The sequence below is a fragment of the Canis aureus genome, chromosome 5 (genome assembly GCF_053574225.1).
Source record: "Canis aureus isolate CA01 chromosome 5, VMU_Caureus_v.1.0, whole genome shotgun sequence".
Taxonomy (NCBI): Eukaryota; Metazoa; Chordata; class Mammalia; order Carnivora; family Canidae; genus Canis; species Canis aureus.
The window spans coordinates 47,582,284-47,606,134 of record NC_135615.1 but is presented as its reverse complement, the minus strand read 5'-3'; the positions used below and the strand labels follow the sequence as shown (position 1 = coordinate 47,606,134).

At 36.9% G+C, this 23,851-nt stretch overlaps 1 protein-coding gene, 1 long non-coding RNA gene and 1 pseudogene across 10 annotated transcripts in view; 1 reads left to right on the top strand and 2 right to left on the bottom strand.

The window, feature by feature from the left end:
• PDE4D (phosphodiesterase 4D) overlaps window positions 1-23,851 on the top strand; it is a 1,385,565-nt gene that overhangs the window by 412,620 nt on the left and 949,094 nt on the right. The gene's annotated exons all lie outside the window — the stretch shown is intronic.
• Window positions 1-23,851, bottom strand: part of LOC144314129 (uncharacterized) — a 107,397-nt gene that overhangs the window by 64,855 nt on the left and 18,691 nt on the right. The window lies entirely within an intron of this gene.
• On the bottom strand, window positions 11,370-14,859 carry LOC144314121 (short coiled-coil protein pseudogene; annotated as a pseudogene).

Sequence of the window (23,851 nt, the reverse complement as noted above, 5' to 3'; positions counted from 1 at the left end):
TCACTCTTGAATTTTTGAGACATAGCATAGCCATTGGCACAAAATAGTAATAATAAATATTAATAGGACCAATGAATGAGTAAATCAATGAATAAATAAATGGGCTTAGAGTAGAAGATGTGCTATTAGTGAGAGCCAATGATAAATTTATAAATTAATCTCTAATTTTAAGCTAAGACAAATTAGGGACAATTTATGAAACTTAAAACTTTATGTAAAGATCTCTTGCCTATAAAATGGAAATAAAAATGCTCATCCTTTATTTCTCTGTTGAAATGTTATGAGAATAGCTTGGAAAAATGTTCAACTAAGCTTTTTAGTTCTACACTTTTTACATCTATTAAAAGTGAATTTGTAGGCACTAAACATTTTAATTTATAATGCTTATAATATTCTCTGACTCCCTAAGCTTTAGGATTTTATAATTGCTTTCTCTTTCCCCATCCCTACCCACAAAATGGCATTAACATGATTATATTCCTGCTTTGGTTTTTTACTATGACAGAAAACCCTAAATAATATCCTATCTGAATTAACGTAGCATGCAGGTAATTGAAGTACATTGGATTTTTCTGGCCTCAGATAATACCTCACAGTGAATTTCCATCCTTGAAACCAAAGATGACATTAAGGTTTATCATAAATTAAAATATTTAGACATAGTATATACATTTTGGATTTCTGCTTCATGTCCTCTGTGTCTCTCCTTCCTGTCCTCACCCTAAAGGAATGAATGAAATTCTAAGACCATTTATAAACAAAACACTGTTTGGTTTGAGTAAACCCTGAAGTGTCCAAGTTGGGGATCATTTTCTGGATTGAATTCATTTACGCAAGTTAGGCACCCAGGCCTGTGAGGACATGAGGGTAACTAGGCCACAAAAGCTCTTGCTTGGTCTCTTTGATGGGGTAACAACACTGACTTCAGTGTTATGTCATAAAGGAGACAGGATTTCTTCATTTTTTCCCCCTAGAATTCCAAGAATTTTTTGAATTCCCCGATGTTCTTTTAACAAGATATTAAAGTATGAATATATATTCCCTTTTGGATATATTCATGAGAGTTTGCAGAGAAAGTTGAATAAATGATTAGGTTAATGGCCAGTGTAAATTTACCAACACCTTTCCCTATCTCATCAGCCACACTGTTTGAGTTACTGTGATGCACTCTGCTGATGAGCATATACCCTTCTTTATCAAATACAGGAATTACCATATGTCAGGGGACCCGATGTTGCTGAAAAGAGAACTTCCTTGTGATACCTTGAAGGTGCTGATAGGTGTGTTAAATTATCATGTGCTAAGTGTCCATATAAGAATATGTGCATGAATAGTAAGACATTTGCACCTGACTGCAGTGATAACCCATGATTTGAAATATATGTATTTATCTTATGACTTTGCATTTGATTTCTCATAGTTTCTTTGAAAACTAGCAAAAATTCTGTCAGGTTCACATAAATACATTTGTTGCATATCAAACAAAAATGAATATGATACTTTCAAGTAACGATGAGAGTTGATGACTGTGATATTTCCAGTCAAATTCTATTTTGTAACTCATCAGTCAATGTCTTATATTGTTGGTGGCTATTAAATTCTGTAGGCCTAAGCAAACTAAGAAGGATATAATTAATTTTACTGCTGCATAACTTTAAAAATTAGATTGAATATCTTGGGAATGATATGTGGCACTGGCAGAAAAGCCAGTGGTAGGGATATTAGACAGCCAAAGACTTTCTTGTGCCAAGCCCCATGCTTGGGAGGCCCACATGGTACCACTTAGATGCCCTTTGCAATGCAGTTGTGGAAATGAGCCTTTCTGGGCTCTTCCTTCCCAAGAGCTGAGTGAGTCATTTGATATGATTATTAGACCCTCTCTGCTGAAGAGCAGAGGTGGCCACACTAAACTCTTGTCATTGAAGAAGGGCTCACTACATTATTTTCATGAATCTAATTCATTATACAGACCATCATATTGTTTGGACAATCCTTAGGTATGTCTAGATTATATTATTATATTTAATTTTTGAAAAGACTCAGTATAACCTGATGGAAGGAAGAGGAAAATCACAATCACACAGGATTTGGCTCCTGGTTGTCACAGTGAATCTCACTATGAACATGGGCAAGTGATTTTATTGCTCTGAGCCTTATTTTCTTCATCTGTAAAATAGTGATAACGGTCTCTCTCCAAGAAACTTAAAGTAAGCATTAATTGTGTTAATGCATGTAAAAAAGACTTGCAGAGGCCCTGCCTCCAGTAGGTGCCCAGTAAACTACTACTCAGGCTGATAATTTAATCAGTAGGCTGACATTTGCACATTATGGCTTTCCAGAATGTTTTCCTGGGACCACGTGGAACTCTCTTGGTTATACAGTTGTGATGGCTCCAGGACTATGTCTGGAATCCAATCTGATTGCTCGATGCCCTGATGTACAAGTTCTTAAATATTTTAAATATCATCTTTAATCATTGCCATATTGCAGAGAGGCAGAGAAAGAGTTATGGGATGCAATGCATGTAAAGCATCTAGTGTCATGAATTATGTGTAGTAATGATAGATATTATCATAACTTTTATTACCTCCCATGGTAGGCTGAATAATGGCTCCCAAAATATGTCCATATTCTAATATATTCATGAATATATTACCTTACATGGCAAAAAGGACTTTACAGATATGATTAATTTAAGGATCTTGGGATGGGAGAGGATGCTCAATGATTCAGCGAGGCCTTAAATATAATCAAAATAGGCCTTTTGTAAGAGAGACAAAGAGGTAAGAGATGTAAGAAGGCACTGTGACAGCACAAGTAGAAATTGGTGTGGTGTGGCCACAAGCCAAGGAGTGTTGGTAGCCTCTAGAAGCTATGAGATGTACAGATTACCCCCTGGCATCTACAGAAAGAAACAAGCCTGCCAAAATCTTACTTTTAGCTCTATAAAACTTATTTTGGATTTCTGACCCCCAAAGTATAAGAGAATAAATCTGTGCTGTTTTAAGCCACTAAGTTGTGGTAATTGGTTGTGGAGGCAATGGGAAACCTATACATTTCCCATCCATAACCCTATTTCTAAAAGTTGAACTCATAACCAGCCCCCGAAACTCTCCTTCACCTACATGATTTTTGTTTTTGTTTTTGCATATAGGCTCTTCTTACCCACTCCTACCCCTCCCACAATATTACCCTTTTGACATCTTCTCCACCTAAAGTATTCTTATGTATCCTCTGAAAGACCAGTTTATAAGATAAAGTCTGCTAGTAAAGAAAGTAGCCTTAAGACTTCTTTGAAACCTTGTAGTCCTTTACCTATAACTCATGAAAAGGATTGTGAGATAACAATATATATTATTTTTATTTCATCCAAGAATGATACCCTAGACATACTTTTAGTGGAGAAAATCAGAAAAATTTTTAATCCCATGTGCCTATTGCCAAATTTCTCTCTGTGCTGTACTTTCACCACATGACTTCTAGAAGTTGTATTGATAACTGGGATGTGACATGTTCCTTCGACTCATCCAGATGGTGTGAAAATGCTTCCCTCCAGAAAGCCCACATGGATTTGCAACATGCTAAGGGACAGACTTTCTAAGTAGTCAGGGTGTCATCAAAAATGAAGGGCACAAAAAAAAAAAAAATGAAGGGCACCTCAGCCTGTGAGATGGGTAAAATTAACTAATACTGAGATTAATAGTTAAGGCTTATGACAATTACTTAACTAGTGAGATCTTAGAGCTAGCTAATATAATTTACTCTTTATTATGGTAAAAAATACACAACATAAAATTTACCATTTTCTTCACTATTTTATTAGAGTATGTTTTGAGTTCCTGAATGTAGGAATGGTAGGATAACCAAGAAAAACTATTTCATGTAGAACCATCAATAGTAACTTTGTAAGAGAGGTTTGAATGTCTTTTCTTTGAAATTCCTACTGCAAAACTCTTCAAAACCTGAAATGATCACTGGTAGTTATCAAACACTGGTGATAAATCGCTGAGGATTTTTATGTTTTGGTTCCCAGTATATAACCAAAGAGAATTTTGACAGTGAAAGGAAATGCTGACAGTCTCTCAAGGAAAATTGGTGCTTCACCAAAATAGCACAGATGAAAAGTGAGACACTTTACCAGTGATGTGTAGATCTCAGTGGATATAAACTCAGTTAAAAGTATACTGGGAGGGAGAGACTTTGGGCAGACCTTTACCTAGATATTTGTTTTGGGAAACCTGGAGATAATTTCTAATCACAATAGCACTGTCATAGGAGTCAGAGACTTGATACACAGATATTTTATTTGGCAGTAGCAACTATGGCATACTCACAGAATGTTGCTAAATGAAGTTTTCTGCTTTAAATTACATATTAAGTTTCTACCTGCAAAGACAAATATTTTAGAAGAAGAAGAACTGCCTTTCTTTAAAATATGCAATATGGATTTCAAAGACAGATGTAGTTCTTCTGTTTGAGGAATTCTGAATAGCAATAAAGTTTAACAAGCTTATGTGCCATCTTTTGCTTAACATGCTCACCTAAAAAGGACTTGTGACAAAGTAGCCTGGAGGGGTGGGGATAATATGTTTTAAATGACTGCTGTGTGGAAAGCTATATGGCAGGTGCTTCACATATGTTATCTCATTCGATTCTCAAAACTATCTTATACAGTAAATTATCCATACTATACCAGCTCAGAAGATCCAGCTCAGAGAGGTTAAATGACTTCCCTAGAAGGGGGGCAATTTGAACACATGTCTGTACTATTCTAAAGCTCACAGTGTGTTCTGTATGATACCAAACTAACATATTATGGGAATGAGCATCTTTTTCATTGAGAACAAATGAGTATACACTGTCTTACCCTTTTTAGTTTTGGAATGGCTCAGAAAATAGAGTGTTTTGATGTCATCAGCGAGAAATTAAAAATACTGTAATTCTACAGATAAGAACATGATAGAGAAGTAGAAATTATGAGGTTAAGTTTTACCAAAGTAAAAAGCCTGAATTATTCAGTGTTACTGTACACATTTACCAAATGAAATGAATAAATGTCAACTTACTACAGCCTAAGAATAGATTTATATTCTCTCCAATAAATCATTAGTTCCTTTGGCCATTATATTCATCAGAGTCATCATATTTCTTAAATACAGCTTAATCTATAATAAGATTTTACTGTATGTCTCTGAATTACCAAATTCTATTTCCAAAGCTCTATTAAAAAGATCATTTATAATGTCTTTCACTAACTAGCTGATAATAAAACACTTCCTTAGATAATAGCTAGAAAGTAAAGGTGATTTTTATTATTACTTACAATTTGCTTTAACTTCACTTTTAGTATATAGTATATTTCTTATATATGCAATTATATCCGGTTTTGAGCATTTTGTCTAAGGACTACATAATTCCAGTTATTGCAACTGGTAGTGAATGACATACAATTTCCCTCTCTTATTGTTTGATATACTTTTTGCTTTTATCTATCCTCATTATAGATCCAGATTTGGCATAATTTGGATGAGTATTTTAGTATTACTATAAATATCACACTTTTTAAATGTGGAATTTCACTTAAAAAGCTCAGTGGTTTAGCAGCAGGTAAGAAGTTAGATTTAAAGAGCATACATAAACTTTTCTTTTTTCACGAGGCAGAGTGAGCTGACTGAAATATACTTGGTTTTGACTCAAACACAGATTTAGAGGAAGAATGTACATGTCAATTATCCCTGCGTTTCTCAGTACTGCTGTTCTGAATCTCTGCAGCAGCCTGTTGGCTTGCTCCATTTTTTTTTTGTTTTGTTTTTTGGCTTCTGTATTTTCATTACTCTTATTTTGAATTACGTACAATGTCAGGATGTGGTGGGAACTGATAGGTTAGAGAAATAGAGGGAAGGAAATAGCCCCTGTAATGTTTAATTTCCTTTAAGATCTATTTGCTACATGAAACACACTAAAAAATTTTATTTATAATTAATGTTTGTTAAAAGGTTTCTTCTGGTATCTATGGAATAAAAAGCAGAGTTTCTTTAATCATGGTTGATAATCTTCCTACCTGCTTCCCCAAATAAATTTCAAAAGATACTAAAGATGTCAAGGAAGATACATATCTCTGAATATAAGGAAATATTTTCTTTTTCAGAAATAAAATGTAAAGGACTCGGAGTTGTCCATTAAATGTTTATGTTCTACATTATTTTATAATAATTTCGACAAAAGCATTGGATTTTAATATGCCACATTATCTATAAATAGGATTGTGGACCATATTTATTTGAAAAATTATATAGTTGTTTTAGTTTTAGTTTATGTAGATTCCAAATTTGAGTAGACATTATTTTTCATCTGAATATGGGAACAAATGTTTTGCTGCAAAACTTACAGTTTTCAGCTCTTCTGATCCTCAATATCAACCTATTCTTTGAGTACAGTTTGGCTCATGGTTATTGAAGGGAAGTCTGTGCAGTTAGGGCTTTAGGACAGAGGAATTAATTAGATTATTTGCTCTTTATTTTTGCCCAAGGCTTCCACCAAGTGCTTTAGATATTAATGGATGATGATTGGGATGATTATATAACCTCACTTTATGTTCTAAGAGCAGCTTGGTGCCCACATTTAGATTGATTCAGGATTTTGGTAGTCAAACGTGGAAAATATAATTCACAGTGTGAAATATTTCCACATCACCAAGGATAATGCTGGGACTTCCATACCACTACCATCACACACAGCTCACCTCATGTACCACATCCTCACCACCTTACCTTCTTACCACCACCTCCACAACACTGTATCCTCATCTTGACTTCAACAGTCACCTTCACTTAACCTCATCTGTGCTATGGAAGAATTCTTCATGGATTGGCAATAGTCCTAGCCATCATAAAAATTTCAGTTTACTGGGAAGGACAGTTATGTACCGAACCAGTTATATTGGAAAGCAGAGTATTCTTAAAATACTAAGATAGAGCTATCAAGTACAATAGAAGCTTAGGGGAGGGAGAGAGTAATCTGACTGGAGGTATTGGGGTAGATTTCATGGAGAAGTTGTCATAGGCTTGGCCTTGAAAGAAGGACAGGGGTTTATTTACTTGGCAAATTCAACCTGTGTTAAGTGTCCAGAATGCAGAGGTCATGGGAAGGGCATACTGGGTAGAGATAATATAGAGAGCAAAGCTCAGTGGTGACAAAAATACAGAGGCTATTGGTAGAATGTTGAGTCATGGAGAGTTTTTAATGCAAAGATTTGTTGGAGGAAAGGGGGTGGCTGAGGATTATAAACTAGAAACTGGAAACATCTGTCAGGGGCATTTTATGGAGTGTGCTCATTTTTTTAAAATTTCTATTTATTTATGATAGTCACAGAGAGAGAGAGAGGCAGAGACATAGGCAGAGGGAGAAGCAGGCTCCATGCACCGGGAGCCTGACATGGGATTCGATTCCGGGTCTCCAGGATCGCGCCCTGGGCCAAAGGCAGGCGCCAAATCACTGCGCCACCCAGGGATGAGGGTGCTCATTTTTATGCTCGGAGATTGGGATTACTTTCTGCAGTCATTGGCAACCATGGAAAGTTTTGAGTTGAGTGAAATGAACAAAGCTATGATTTAGGGACAGATGGATTGAAGGGAGGAAACAATTATACCAATGAAGACCATTTAGAAACATTTAACAATAATTTAGCAAGCAATGAGGGACATTGGTAGTGGATATAGAAACAAAGGGTCAGATTTGAAGTATATGCCAATGTGCGTGTTGAGAGGAAAGGAAGAAATACAGAAGATAGAGGAAAGAGACAAAGAGAATTCCTGGGATGGTACCAGCCTGACTAAAATAAGGAACAGAGAAAGAGGATCTGTCTCTGAGGAACGATGATGTGTTTGGGCAGACAGAGCATGAACACCGAGAGGAATATTTAAGGATTCTCCGCTTAGAAGTTAATAACCGTTGAGGACATGATATTATCAGGGATAGAATACAGAGCACAGATTATCAGAATTTTCCAACATATTCACATATCCAGAATAACAGAGAAGACTAAATTTTTAATCCAGATTATTTGGAGGCATAGTTCAAAGTGCAACATTTCTGGGCAGCCCTGGCGGCGCAGCGGTTTAGCGCCGCCTGCAGCCCGGGGCGTGATCCTGGAGACCCTGGATTGAGTCCCACGTCAGGCTCTCTGCATGGAGCCTGCTTCTCCCTCTGCTTGTGTCTCTGCCTCTCTCTCTCATTCTGTGTGTTTCTCTATGAATAAATAAATAAAATCTTAAAAAAACAAAACAAAAAAAAAACAAAGTGCAACATTTCCTTAGTAATCGTGTGTTTTATTTTTTAAATGTGTAGATTCTGTATTCTACTCTGTTATCTAATCATGCTTAAATTTCTTCCTGATTCATTCATTAATGGGCAAGATTCTGCTATATTCATCTACTTAATCAACAATTCTTTGCTGAGTACCCAGTCTATACTAGACACCATTTCAGACACTAGCGATATGCCTATGATTGAAATAAAGCCTGTCTTGGAGCTTACAGTATAGTGAGAGGGAAACAGATTACAGGCAAGTAATTAAAAAAAATAGGATAGTTCAGAAAATAAGTACTATGATGGAAGTAAAACATGAAGTTTAGAGTGGTGGGGGGTGAGATGATATGGTTAAAGTAGCTTTTGAATAACTAGGAGGATACAGCTGAGTTAAGGCTTGGGCGGGGGTGGTCACTTGGGGGAGAAGTGACCTGAGAAAAATACTGCACGTGTAAAGACCTTTGGATATAAGGAAGCTACTACAGAGAAGAAAAAGAGGTCTAGGGAATTATGGTACAAAATGAATTGAAAGAATGAGCAGAGGCCTGGCAGACTGTGCCACAAAGTAGATTTTGTTTTAAATGCCCCAGCAAAATATCAAGGACTTTAAACAAGGTGATTAATGATCTGATGGAGATTTTTAAATGATTTCTTTGCCTGCTGTGTGGAAAATGGGTTGTATAGGGGCCAGAAATAAAAACTGGGAAAACAGCTGAAGAGAATGACTCATCAGTCATGAATTCATGTAGACGTTGAGGGAAAGTGATAACCAAAAGATAAGGCCTGAAATTTTATCCATTGAATTTATCACTTTCACATATGAATTGGAGTGAATTAAAGACAGCAAATCACATCCACTGAGTTTAGCTTATCTGTACTTTTTCTTCTTGGTGTTGCCTTATTCTTTGGAAGCAAATTCACAAATACATGTGGGCACTCAAATAATTTTTAAAGGCACTAATGAGCTGTATATAGGGAATCCCATAGGAGAAACAAGCCAGAATCACAAATGGAAACATAATGCCATGTTGTCAGGCCATTCTTGCCAAAAATTTCAATGACTTCATCTACTTGCTGAGTTGTTGGCTCACTTGTCTACTTGCCTAGTAAGGGATAAAAAGAGTTTCTGATCCACTGGCTAGGTTTTTTTTTTTTATTTTTTATACTCCCATGGAAATAGTAAAAAAGGGCATTTTCAATTAAGAAATACAAATAATGATCTTTTTTGAGACTGATGCTGTCATTTTTGTCACATGTAAATAAGGGGAGTCTCAAATTATTCACATTATGACATCTCCATTCAACTAGCCAAACTTCTATACTATGTTATAATTTGTCACACTCTGTGAAAACCATCACCGCAATTTTACCTAAAAATGGTTGAATGAGGGTGTTCAGACCTTGGGGGGAAATTGGATCAATACATAATCCCATGTGACCCAATTTGTTAGAAGTAGGAAAAATAAATGAACTAATAATACTTAGGATTTTTTTAAAAATTATGATGGCTTTTTTATTCCCAAGGAAATAATTTGTGGTTGAATTAGAAAACTCTAGGAATACTGTTTTTTGTTTGCTTGAGCAAGAATGCATCTAGTGGTAGTATAAGCTTTCTTATTCTCTTATTTTATTACAATTTTATCTAAAATAATGAACATTAAAAATGCTGCATTTTGCAAAATTATCTAGTTTTACTAAGTTGTTGGATGCCCTGAGAAAAATCAAGGAAAATAAAACAAACAAAAATTTTTGAAGCAGTTTCTTGGCAAATGTAAATATTCTAAGGATAAAACTATGTCTACTTTATCCAGGGTGAAATTCCCAGGATCTAGGATAGCATTAGGTGCAAAGAGAGCTCAAATATGTATATATTTTTTTTCTGAAAAAAAATTGTATTACTATTATATTCATCCAGCTCAAGTCATTCATCCAATCTTACACAATATGGCATGATTAAAAGTAGCCCAAATTTAATAACCAAACTATATTAGTGAATCTCCTTTCCTATTTAACATTTTAACATTCTTCTGATACCAATTTTCTTACCAAATGGAATCAACAAACCAAATTTTTAGAAACTGCACAACAGTGACTAATACCCTGCAAACCAAATAATTAGGTTTACAGAAAATTCTGGGAGGAGCAGTGAGAGAAAATACTGAGAATATCAGTTAATATGCATGTAAAGCTTGCCCATTTTATTCATGATTCTGATAGTGCACTCTAAAGCAGTTTTCCAGAAGTTGATTTGCTGGGTAATACAAATAAACCTTGAGACGAAACTCTTTGTAACTGTTCTCTTCTAGATGTGGTTGACATAGGCTTAGTCATATTTAATCTACTTTCACATATATATCCCCAAAAGATCTAGTCTGTGCCAGGGATCACATAAATCTGGAGTAAAAACATTTGGAGTTGCTTACTACTGTATGCCAAGTACTTTCCCCATCTTATTTCTATTTTTCTCAAAATTTTCTATTTCAAACATATAACTAGAGCTCATTTTTTTCAGACACCAAGTGGGTTATTTTATGCAAAGGGAAGTTTTTGACAACAAACCTTCCCAATCTGACAATTTAGTTGCAAAGAAAAATCTTCATATTTATAGCCTCTGTTTTCAATTGATTAAAGAGAAACCAACAATCCTATCTCATTACTATGACAAGCCCTAACTGAGAAAGTGTCTTACTTTGGTTAACTTTAAACAATTCAAGCTCAGGTTACTTTCACAGATGATTAACTATTAAAATTACTTGTACAAATGTGAAGCCAATTTTTTCCTTAGGGGAAGGGAAATGGAAAGGTAAGTGAATGAAGAAAATGCAAAATGGTGCACAGAGTATAGAAAGCTGTGTGTTCAGTATATGATTTTGGTCATTTTTCACAATGCAGTGGATATTTTCTTGTATCTCTTACTATGCCTATAACAAAAGGCAGTGCTAAAAAATATATAAATGAATAAAGACAGTGCTAACCCTATAAATCAAAGCAAATTTGATAAAACATTCATTTTCTTTTTTTTATTTTAAAAATTTTTTTTAAACATTCATTTTCAGGTTTCATATATAAATGCATTTCTAATTATAAAGTTTCTATGATACATTTGCATGTTGTCCTAGACTAACATATAATACACAAACTCATGTAAATCTTCTATTATGCTCTTAATTTTTCCTAGATCTGACGTTATCTTCATAAATATTCAATTAAACCATAAACAAAAGCAGTATAACTTTTGAATCTATCCAACTTTTATTTCTCTATTTTTTAAGATTTTATTTATTCATGACAGACAGAGAGAGAGGTAAAGACACAGGCAGAGGGAGAAGCAGACTCCATGCAGGGAGCCCGACGTGGGACTCGATCCTGGGACTCCAGGATCACACTCTGGGCTGAAGGCCGCACAAAACTGCTGAGCCACCCAGGCTGCCCTCTATCCAGCTTTTAAAGAAAGATAGATCACCAGCAATTCCATAAAACAGAAGGGGTATCAATCCCTTACTTTCTTTTGCTTTTTGTGTTCGTAGTTTGTAAAACATTAGAAGCTGACGTGAGGTTTTTCTACATATTGTCCAAGAACTTGGTTTTCTGATTTTAACTTCTGATTTTCTTCCTTAACTGCATCTACTTTTGCAGAGAGATCTTCAAGTACATTGAAGTTTCAACACTTGATTAATAAGTCATCCTTTTCCTCCAGTTCCACTTGATTTTTAGCATCAACTGCATCCATGTTGGCATTCATCATCTTGGTTAACAAACTTTTGGGTCTTGGATATAAAATCCTTGATGAATTGTCTGCCTTTGGAGGAGCTGAGTGGGAGGGGTTGGGAGGACACCTCAGGCCGCAACACCTGACTGGCCTCAAAAATACTTTTTTAAGATTTTTATTTATTTATTTGGAGTAAAGAGAAAGAAAGCATGCACAAGTAGGTGGAGCACCAGAGGGAGAGAGAGAAGCAAGAAGCAGACTCTGTGCTGAGCAGGGAACCCGACGTGGGGCTTGATCCCAGGACCCTGAGACCATGACCAGCAGAAGGCACTTAACCAAATGAGCCACCCAGGAGCCCCTATATTTTTTTAAAGATTGATTGATTGATTGATGATAGACATAGAGAGAGAGAGAGAGGCAGAGACACAGGAAGAGAGAGAAGCAGGCTCCATGCAGGGAGCCTGACGTGGGACTCGATCCCGGGACTCTGGGATAGCGCCCTGGGCCAAAGGCAGGCGCTAAACCGCTGAGCCACCCAGGGATCCCCACCTCTATTTTTTGTTGAGTGAATAAAATCACTGGTTGCTGAAGCAGTCAGGGCCATCATGTGTTTGATGCATACTAGTGATTCAAAGGTTTGCCTAAGAGATTTGAGTCCAACATTTTTTCCTACTTAATACCATGCTAACTAAGATCCTTATATCTTGTTGAAAATTTTATCACCAGTTTTACCTTCAAGTACCCTGGCAAGTCACAGGCTTTGACAGACTACATTATCAGTGTAGATGACTAATAAAGTGATGCTATCTTTCATTTCTGTGTTTTCACCCTATAGGATATTAGGTAAAAATCCAATTTATTTTCAGATTCTTGATTATTCAATAATGCCTTTCCTTGTAAAAATACACTTTGTCATCTTGATTGCCTCTTTTTGAGTTAAAACAGATTCAACCCGCCCCACCCTGCCATGCTCCCTCAAATGGCCCTCATCTCAGGAGCTATGCCTCCCACAGTGATTCTGAAGCTAGCTTTGATGATACTTCAAGTAATTTTTTTTCTCTGTTTGTTTGTTTTTTAAGCATTCCTCAAAGCCAGGATTTCTCTCTTGCTTTTTAACTTTCAAACTGTTTCCAAAATTGTCTTAAACATTATATATGCAATGAGATATTTTCATGGAGCTATTTCTCAGGATTTTTCCATTCAGTGCCTATCAGGTCAGGCTCATTTGCATCTCCACGGTGATTAAAAACTTATATTTTACATGAGTATCAAAATACACCTTACAAATTTGTGACCAGCTGCAGTGCTCCCTTTGAGTTCCCTTGTTGTGGGGACTATTGCTGTGTTGTTTTGAGCTATCAAATTCCCTGTGATATACCCTCTGCTTCAAGATTATTCTGCATTTCCCTTGTTATCTTTTGCATTTGTATCACTTATAATCGTTTGCTCCAAACATTACTGTTTGGGACCATTTCTCAGCATTTCCAACTGAAATTATCATTTAAAATAAATATATATTTTAAACAAATAGAGAGTGGCACTTAGTTCTCTAAAGTCAGAATCTTAGACTTGTTCCTGTTTTCAGACTAACTTCAAGGGAATATTTAACTAAACATAGTTTCAAATTTGTAAATAGAACCTTTGTCCAAATACACTTCTTGTAGGAAGTTTAATCAGTTTATGGGAGCCAATGGTGGCGTGTGTGTTTGTGTGTGCTTAATCTAAAATGATATTAAGCAAACACACTAGTTTGTTTAAAAAAGACAATTTTTTTTTCCAAAAAATGACCTACTTTTTTAGAGAAGCATTAGTCCTAGGGTCAGGAGTTATTTATGTCATCTGTGATCATGGCAGTGCATACATTCACCTTGATTTGGTTGTAGTGATAGTGACACTTGGTTCTGCAACAACTGTAAGGTACCACACTTTCCAATCATTCAGTGCATGGTTTTTGTTTTTTTTTAATTTTTTTAAAGATTCTATTTATTCATGGGAAAGAGAGAGAGGCAGAGAGAAAAGCAGGCTCCATGCAGGGAGCCCGACGTGGGACTGGATCCCTGGTCTCCAGGATCAGGGCCTGGGCTGAAGGTGGCGCTAAACCACTGAACCACCCGGGGTGCCCTGTTTTTTTGTTTTGTTTTGTTTTGTTTTGTTTGGCAGGTTAAAAAAATTTTCTGACCTGGAATAGTAGGATTTTTCTTATGTCTAAGGGCGCTTTAGCCAAGTGTACTAACACAATGATGGCCCAAGATGGTCAAACATACCTTGTTCTTCCTGAGGCTGTAGATATGCTTTTGGTCACTGAGCAGCCTTACAGTGCATCCCAGTGTGAGAAACATAGATGTAGGAAAAATAGAGCCAAATCTCAGAGAATACCTTGAATTATGAGTGGAAGGATGGAAAGGCCCAGAGAACCCGAGAAAAAATGTCTAGAAAGTAAGAGGAAAATCAGGAGCATCTAGAGTAATGCAGGTGAAGTAGGAAAAAATGTTTAAAATAAGAGCAGTGGTCAGTGGAGAAAAGAAAAAAAATAAGAACAAATAGAGGCCTCTGGAACTCAAAATCTTTTTTTTTTTTTTTTTGAACAAATTCTAAGGTATTATTGGTGTGGGGCCTGCAGCTGAATTTACCAGGAGTTAATGCGTGAGGAAGTAAGTTTCGCTGTATTAACCACTCTTTCAAAAGAAGATTGGCATTGAAGTAATGAAGACAAAAAGCACAGTTGCTTACAGACATGTAAGAATTAAGAAAATGGCTGAGGTAGAGAAAAAATTTAAGGAAAGTTGAAGGAAGTAATGGCTAATGATATTTGAATACTTATTATGTATCAGACAGTGTGCTAAATGCTTTAACTACTTTAATCTTCATAACACACCTGTGGGAGAAGTACTTCTATTATTATTTATATTTGGAGTGAGGAGACTAAGGCACTGGAAGTTACATAACTTGCCCAAGGTCATACAAATAGGCAATGGTGTCAAGATTAAAAAAAAAAAAAAAAAAACAGAAGGTTTAGCTCCAGGGACTTGCTCTTAACCACTCCACCATGCAGCCTCTCTGTGCTAGAGAGAAAGGGACATTCAATGAAGTGTAAATGTCTCTGAGCTGGTCACAGGTCAGGTGCACGGAGAAATCAGCATCAGAGGAAAGGGAATGAGCTGAAGATACATGAGGAATTACTTTTTTTTGAAAGAGAAAAAGGGAGGATATGTTGTTAGTGGTTTCCACTTGGGACAGAAAGAAATACCTTACTAGCTAGAGGACCAGGGAAACAAAAGAGCCTAAGGAAAATGGAACAAATTGGAATAATCACTATGTGGCATATGATAGAGTCACTTGAGGAGATCAGTAATTACCAAATAGCAATGGGGGGCCAGCACAGGCAAAGGAACACACTGGTGGTGGATGCTGTTATCTTTGCAGCCATATGTGGTGCTGTGGTATCACAAGGCATGATGACTTCTGAGAGAGCTGGAATGCTCTCAGGAGCATCTCTGCTTTAACAGAAGAGAATCCATAAGTAAATATGGCAGAAAGTTCTAGCTATAGTGGATTGGCACACTTTTTTAGTAGATTACCATTAAAAGAAGAACTTTGAAGACCTATCTAAAAGATTGTAAAATTCTTGAGTCTAGGCACTCTCCATATCTTCAATTAATTTCCCATTTTTCCTACTGCAATATTTTTCATGTTATAGGAATTCAATAAACCTGGTGACTTTATTGTTTTTTAGAGGATTAGAGGGAACCTAGGGGGAGTGGAGATAGCAGAAGTGTCTGTCTGAAGAAATGTTTTACTCCATCTTCTAAGTTAAGTTGGTCTTGGAAAAGGAGCTCTTTTTAAGGAAAATGAAACTGCCAAAACCAGTCCTATAATGACTTTTTCAAGCTATTGTATCCAGGCTTTAGATATCTAAACTGGAATCTTTGACAAAACCACAGCTGGAAGATAGCTGCCATTAATACAGCTCCAGAGATAAAGGGGGAGAGATGTTTGGTCCTATTAATTACACAAAAGTATTCAATATTCACCATTAGTATGTGCTTCTCAATGATGAACTTGAAATGGTCCACCACCAGAATACATTAAAGACAAGAATCAGCTACTTTTTGGGGTGGGGGATGTGAGAGTGTTGGCGGTGGAAGGACTGTCTAGACTTACAGAATTGTTAATAACAAGTATGCCTGGTGTATTTAGTACTCATTTTTTTTTTTTTATTTAGTACTCTTGTATCTATCACAGAGCTCCAAAAAACTGACTTGGAATGTGACTTCAGCCTTTCATTTGGTGTGCTAATGAGAGTATAAAATTTGTACTCTTCACAGAAATAAACATACTATCAAATGTGTTATTTTTCTGCATTGACAGATGGATCACATGCTCAAAATTACAATGAATTTTTATTCTGAGCAGTTTTGCACAGCACCCTGCATCCACTCTTGTTGTTTGCCACATGTTACGGCCCTGCTTGTGCCCCGAGCCTGGGTCTCAAGGTAGCTACAGCATGACATTTTCTCAGAGATAGGCAGGATTTAATTATCCTCATTATTCTTAGATTCTCAAAGGTTTTTGTGGCTGTGCCCATTCACTAATACTGTTCTCTTGGGCTACAAAGCTGTGTCCAATTATTCTTGCTGCATGTCATTGAGTGACTTGGTGACACCTGTGGCAGCCCTTCTTGCATTCCAATGAATCCATTTCTGAATTCATAGTGATTCAGAGACTCTAGGGGCCAATGGGTTATTATAGAAGAGGAATGAGATTCTTTTTCCCCTTAGAGTATCTTTGTCTGGGTTTAGCCCTCTTTACTATTTTTTAAAATAGGACTTTAAATGAAGGGCGACACTATAAGATCACCAAGTAGCTGGTCTACCTATTAAACAACACCCCAAGGATCATGATATAGAATGAAACATCATCCCAAATAATTGGTCTGAATAAAATTGTGGCTTCACTGTTGGAGGATGGCAGATAACAAGTTACAAGTTACCCTTGGACTGCCCTCAGAGCTGAAACTCTGAGAAAGACTAAGTTCATGCCCAGGATAGAAGAGTGAGTGGCTGGAAAAAGAGGAGGTGTTTTATTTGCCTAATGTTATGTGATGAACCCCAAACCTAGTGACTTAAAACAATAATTTATTTTTCTCCCCACAATTTGTTAGGTCAGAAATTTGGGCAGGGATTGGTTGGGTGATTCTTCTACTTCATGTGGTATCAACATCATATTATATCCAGTGTGTGGCTGGGCTGAGCTAGAAAGTCCAAGTAGCCTTCACCCACATGCATGCTGCTTCATGGCTTCTCTGTATGGTCTCTCTTTCTCTCTACATAATAGTGTTCTCCAGAGATACAGAATTAACAGGATGTGTACATATACATACATACACTCCACACATATACAACACACAGATTGATTCTAAGGAACTGGCTCAAATGATTATAGAGGATGGCAAGTCTAAAACCTGTAGAGTAGGCTTGCAGTCTGGAACCCCAGGGAGGACTTGGTATTGCCTCTCAAGTCTGAAAGTAGACTGCTGTAAGAATTCTTTCCTCCTTCAGAGACCTCAATCTTTTTTTTTTTTTTTTTTTTTTTAAGGCCTTCAGCAGACTGGATGAGTCTCATCCAGTTATGGAGGATTAGTAATCAGCCTTACTTAAGATCTACTGAGGAAATATTAGTTTCATCTGAAAAATACCTCCAAAGCAATATCTAGATGTGTTTGACCAAATATCTAGGTACTGAGACCTAGTAAATGTACCACATAAATTTCACCATCCAACTTTCAATGTAGTTTCTCATCATTCAGTAGTGTAGCCCAAGCTTCTTTATACCATGCCAACTGGCTTCCCAGAGACAGGAAGTCTCAAGGCATCATTGTGCTGCATTCTTTTGGTCAAAGCAAGTCACAAATCTAGCTCATAGTCCAGCGGAAGAAAAATAGGATATTTTATGGTGTGAGGAGCAGCATATGTGCCCAGGGGGGAGAGGAATGTTTGTCTGCTAGCATCACAGTGTCCCTTCAGCTAAGCAATTCATGTCCTTCACTGAAAGTTTCATTGCATTAGAGCTTTAGTTCTCAGATTGTAGATCCAGGATCATATCACATAAATCAGATATGTCTGAAGTAAATAATGTAAATCAGATATCTGAACCTATATATGAGGCTCTTCAGATATAGCTTCTCTTGATCCAGAGACTTGATCTATCAAGAGATTAATATAATAATCTCTGTATTCCTCTCCCCTTGCAACACACAATGATGAGACAGACAGGTATTATGTTTCTCTGACCATAGATGTGGACACTGAAAAGAAGGGAAAATGGGGAGCAAATAGCACTCATTGTTTCAAAGCAATTCTGAAATCCAACTATAAATGTGTTACCAATTCCCTTGAATCTAAGGACAAGAAATGTTTCTTGCATAAGATCCAGTTCTTTGTATGTGATTTTTCTAGTTCATTGCTCTCGGTGGATCTTGGCTCTATCCTCTAAGTTATCTTTCTTTTTTCACAAGAAATGATCCACATTTGCAGCTAAGAAGCTTTCTCAGGCTTTTTTATACCAGTAAAAGTTTAGAGGCCTCTTTTAATTTTGTTCAGCCTCTCTCCCTTTTAGTCCAAGATGGTACATTTCCTTTAAAAACTTTGTGGTTTTCCCATGTAGTCAATTATATTCCAGTCCATTAAGTAAAAGATACTTGCACAAATATCTTTAATATAATTTTCTGCTTCAGGCTGAGAGCTGAGAGGCTAGGGAGCAACATCCTTAAGGAATTTAGAAATTCTAAATTTTAGAATTTAGATTAAGGTATATCTTTCTGCCATATCCTTGATTTGATAATTATCCTGAGGTCACATTTTAAGAGCAGCTCTCTGGATTTGATCAGAGACTATTTCATATTCTGAGAACCTTTTGCCATCTGAAGGGCTGAAAATGAGTAATAATTTTATTTTCTAACCCAACAGTATCTGGTTTGGATTTTGTGACTTAAAACAACTTATTATTTCTCATGGGTAGGACTTGCCTGAGAAAGTCTTCTGTCAATGTAGTGTTAAATCACTATTTGGCTGCCTTTCATCCACAGCTGGTCTGGGCTGGAAGGTCCAAGAGAGCTTCACTCACATACCTGGCACCTCTAAACTCATGTCCATGGCTTCTACATGTTATGGGCTTGGGCTTCCTTGCCACATGACAGACTCAAACTGGTCAGGGTTTTTGTATGTACTTGGCTTCAAGAGCAGGTGTTTTAATGAACAAGGTCTGACCAGTGTCCGGGAGCTTATCAAGCCTTTGCTTGTATCATGTTTGCCAATGTCTTTTTAGCTAAAGCAACTTATATAGCTAAGTAAGAATCAGCACGGGAAAGACGACATAAGGACAGGTATGATAGGTGGTAATATGTATTGAGGGGCACCCATGTAACAGTCTCTCACAAAGAATGATTTTCTTGCCAGACAAATAGATCTGTCACCTCCTTCTATGTTTTTTTAGTGGTGTAACTTAGAGCAAATTGCTGTATGTTTGGGCTTCTCATGTGCTGCTTATAAAATGAAAAACATAATATAGTCATGACTAGACTTTTGTGAGACTTGTGCATAGTCATAGACAGGAATAAACACAGTATACACAGCTGTACTCAATAAATTGTTACTACATTTTAGGAATGACAGGTGGACCTAAGAGAAGATAAGTTTTTGGCCAAAGACTGTTGACCTTGGTTGAAATGGGAGTTTGAGACCAAGGATCAAAGTGGCATGGGAATGTACAGTGAAAATGAAGATTGGAGGCAATGATAAGCAGGGTTCAATGTGCAAAAAGGCAGGGTCAGGAAATTCTTACAAACCAAAATATATATAGAAGCTTAGAGAGTTGGGTAGAAACTGGGAACATAGGCTAGGAATCAAGGAAATTGAGACTCAGAATATGGACAATATTTTTAGACACATAGGTATGGGTCAGAGAGGCAAGAGAGAAATTTGGCAGTTTGCAAATTTCTTGAGGTCAAAGACTCCAAACATTATTGCAACCAAAAGCAGAAATTGGTCTCAGTGTGTGGGCAGACTCACATGTGCAAAAAGACATCGGGGATAGGGCAGGGTTAGGTAACTCCTGACATTGGAATTCTTTTAAATTTTCATGAGATTCTAATTCCTTCAATTATTTCAATGATCTAGTGTTTATCTGCTTGGGAAGATGATGTTTTCTAAGGAGAAGCCTCCCACGCAGACACTATCAGACTGTAAAGCTGTCTATGGCATTTGTAGTACCCATATGTCTCAAAAAAATGACAATGTCTCTACCATTTTTTGTTCCAACTGCAGAATAGTCCATTCTTTGGTTATAGCAATCTTGTTCCTTGAACATGTCTCACCCAGAGGGAGATTGGAATTACCAATGCTACTGTCTGAGGTTTAGTTGCAGAAGTCAAGATTTTTCTGATTCATTGTGAATATCCTATCTTTCCTCATGCTGATTATTATTTCAGTCTGAAAGCTCATGTATCTTATAAAGTCATTTTGTACTTTCATTTTTCATTGAAATATTCTGAATAGAATGAAATAGAATAATTTAAAATCATGTTTAGGCAAAGTGCAGTTTCTTGATTAAAAAGGAAAAACTTAGAGTGGCATTTTAAAGAAATACTTTTTTTAAGATAGCAACATACATTCATGAAATTCAAGTCATAAGAAAAATAGTTTCTTCCTATTAGATCTGTCACAAAAATTCAGTCAGCTTCCTTTAAAGATTTTGATCATGATGAATGCATCTTAGGCATTTGATAGACACTATTTTAAAACATTATTTATTTTATATAATATCTATTTTTATAGTTTTTCTGAGAATTCTTAGCAGTGAATGAGCACACAGTATATCTATCCCATAGTCAAATATGTGTTAGTCCTACCTTTATATACCATTGTCACAGTGGTGACTTCATTAGTGGCTATAAGAACCATCAGTAGGCTCCAGATCTATAGCATTTAAATATACAGGTTGAATTTTTTAATGTCTAGTAAAGCATTCATTTTCTAATATTCATTTTCTTTTTTGGACTGTGGCATAAAATTTTTAAAATGTATAAAGGAAATATTATTGTGAAAGCTTTTGGAAAGTTAGGTCCCTTTTCCTGGTCTTGATGAATGACACTCTATTTGTAAACAGGGCTCTCTCTTTGCTTCCAGCATGATTTGTTCATATACAGAAACAGTCTAGGATAAGTATCAGCAAGCTACAGCCCAGCAGCCAAATCTCATGCCTTGTCCTTTCCTCTTATGGCATATCGGTACTGAAACGAGGAGTCTATGTGTAGGTCATTGACCCACAGGTCAGTAGACCATATGCTGTCTGGAGTCTCACCTCCAATAGGACTGGTAAATTGGAGGAACTTCCGCTTTCTTTGGTTTGGCATTCTCTAAAAATGGCACTTTTTTGTGAAATGATTGCTGGAACTTTTGTGCTTGCAGACCTGTTGCTCCCAGTGAAGCTAAGATGGGTGGACAGAAATCAGAATTATAATCTTGTCCTCATTATCACTGTGCTTGCATCAGTACATGCTTGAAACTCAGTGCAGGTTGAGATAAATTTCTCCTATGAAATGATACAATTCAGCTGGAAGCATCTGCCTTTTTAATGTTTAGCTTCATGTCATAGAGCATCATACTTTGTGTTGTTGTTAATATAAAAGAGATGGTATTAAGTTTTAATTTGAATTTTTTTAATTTTTATTTATTTATGATAGTCACACACAGAGAGAGAGAGAGGGAGAGAGGCAGAGACATAGGCAGAGGGAGAAGCAGGCTCCATGCACCGGGAGCCCGACGTGGGATTTGACCCTGGGTCTCCAGGATCACGCCCTGGGCCAAAGGCAGGCGCTAAACCGCTGCGCCACCCAGGGATCCCTAATTTGAATTTATATTAGATAAGATCAGTAACTGGATTGATGTTTTATGAGTGTTTGCTATGAAGATTTGGGAAATCATACTATCTTGAATTTACAGAAAGTAAAAATAACTTAGAACTAAAAATCTTGGGTGTAATTGTAAATGGGACTGACTCCTTAATTTCTCTTTCTTCAGTCTCATTGTTAGTGTATAGAAATGCCACTGATTTCTGGGCATAAGATACCTAGGAATAAGCCTAACCAAAGAGGTAAAGGATCTATACCCCAAAAACTACAGAACATTTCTGAAAGAAGCTGAGGAAGACACAAAGAGATGGAAAAATATTCCTTGCTTATGGATTGGAGGAATTAATACTGGAAAATGTCTATGCTAGCCAGGGCAATTTACACCTTCAATGCAATCCCTATCAAAATACCATGGACTTTCTTCAGAGAGTTGGAACAAATAATCTTAAGATTTGTGTGGAAATAGAAAAGACCCCGAATAGCCAGGGGAATATTGAAAAAGAAAACCAGAACCGGGGGCATCAAAATGCCAGATTTCAGGTTGTACTACAAAGCTGTGATTATCAAGACAGTGTGGTACTGGCACAAAAACAGACACATAGATCAATGGAACAGAGAACCCAGAAATGGGCCCTCAACTCTATGGTCAACTAATATTCAACAAAGCAGGAAAGACTATCCACTGGAAAAAGGACAGTCTCTTCAATAAATGGTGCTGGGAAAATTGGACAGCCACATGCAGAAGAATGAAACTGGACCATTCTCTTACACCATACACTAAGATAAACTCAAAATGGATGAAAGATCTAAACGTGAGACAACAATCCATCAAAATCCTGGAGAAGAACACAGACAACACCCTTTCTGAACTTGGCCACAGCAACTTCTTGCAAGATACATCTATGAAGGCAAGGGAAACAAAAGCAAAAATGAACTACTGGGACTTAATCAAGATAAAAAGCCTCTGCACAGCAAAAAACAGTCAACAAAACTAAAAGACATCCTGTAATATAGGAGAAGATATTTGCAAATGACCTATCAGATAAAGGGCTAGTATCCAAGATCTATAAAGAACTTATTAAACTCAACAGCAAAGAAACAATCCAATCATGAAATGGGCAAAAGACATGAACAGAAATTTCACCAAAGAAGACATACACGTGGCCAACAAGCACATGAGAAAATGTTCTGCATCACTGGCCATCAGGGAAATACAAATCAAAACCACAATGAGATGCCACCTCACACCAGTGAGAATAGTGAAAATTAACAAGACATGAAATAACAAATGTTGGAGAGGATGTGGAGAAAGGAGAACCCTCTTGCACTGTTGGTGGGAATGTGAACTGGTGCAGCCACTCTGGAAAACGGTGTGGAGATTCCTCAAAGAGTTAAAAATAGAGCTGCCCTATAACCCAGCAATTGCACTACTGAAGATTTACCCCAAAGATACAGATGCAGGGAAAGACTGAGACACCTGCACCCCACTGTTCATAGCAGCAATGTCCACAATAGCCAAACTGTGGAAGGAGCCTCGGTGTCCATCGAAAGATGAATGGATAAAGAAGCTGTGGTCTATATATACACTGGAATATTACTCAGCCATTAGAAATGACGAATACCCACCATTTGCTTTGATGTGGATGGAACTGGAGGGTACTATGCTGAGTGAAGTATGTCAATCAGAGAAGGACAATCATACGGTCTCATTCACTTGGGGAATATAAAAAATAGTGAAAGGGAATAAAAGAGAAAGGAGAGAAAATGAATGGGGAATGAACAAGGGGTAGTGGAAGGGGAGGTGGGTGGGGGGACGGGGTGACTGGGTGACGGGCACTAAGGAGGGCACTTGACAGGATGAGCACTGGGTGTTATACTATATGATGCCAAATCGAACTCCAATAAAAAATATACAAAAAATAAATAAA